Consider the following 867-nt stretch of genomic DNA (forward strand, 5'->3'; position numbering starts at 1 on the left):
CGTTCGGTCTCATAGATCCATAGTTATAGACATAACTTACGATCTATATCGACCTCACTCTGACCGTCACTCGGTCAGAACAACGGATGACTTATACCAACCGGGTCGCGAGGAACGAGGTACTCAGCCCCATCACCATCTCGCTGGGCAGCTGCAAGCAGCACGGTGGACCCCAGCGATAGCTGGGATTCCACGTTCAGTCTGTAAAACCTTGCAAATGTGCAAGGCACAGTCCATGACGCCGCTGCACAAATGTCCTCCATGGACACTCCTTTCAGTGCAGCCCAAGAAGTGGCCACCCCCCTTGTGGAGTGGGCCACCACGTTCTCCGGGACCGGCTGGCCTAGATCGACATAGGCCGCCGAGATTGTGTCCACAAGCCAATGCGACAACCGTTGCTTGGACAAGGGACGTCCCAACCCCTTGCCCCCATAACAGACAAACAGCTGCGTGCCTGTGCCTCGTATGGCCTGTGTGCGATCCACATAAGCACGAAGTGCTCGGACTGGACACAATGTAGACAGGCCCTCCCCAGTTTCCTGGGGGTCCAGAGCAGAACGCAATGCCGTAATGTCCAGCACTCGGTTCACCGTCTGCAGCGTGATTACCTTGGGCAGAAATGCCGGGTTAGGCCACAGTGACACCCCTGTGCCATCAGGCTTCCACCTCATGCAGTCTTGACTGACTGACAAGGCCTGCAGCTCCCCAACGCGTCTGGCAGAGGAAAGCGCCAAAAGAAGTGCCGTCTTACGAGAGAGGGATTTCAGATCGGACTGATCCATCGGCTCATACGGGGCTCCCATCAAGGACCGCAGTACCAGAGGGAGATCCCAAGCAGGGGCCCTCAAGGTCCGTCCGGGGCGTAGC

The sequence above is a fragment of the Protomyctophum bolini genome (assembly GCF_963924005.1).
Source record: "Protomyctophum bolini genome assembly, chromosome: 15".
Lineage (NCBI taxonomy): Eukaryota > Metazoa > Chordata > Actinopteri > Myctophiformes > Myctophidae > Protomyctophum > Protomyctophum bolini.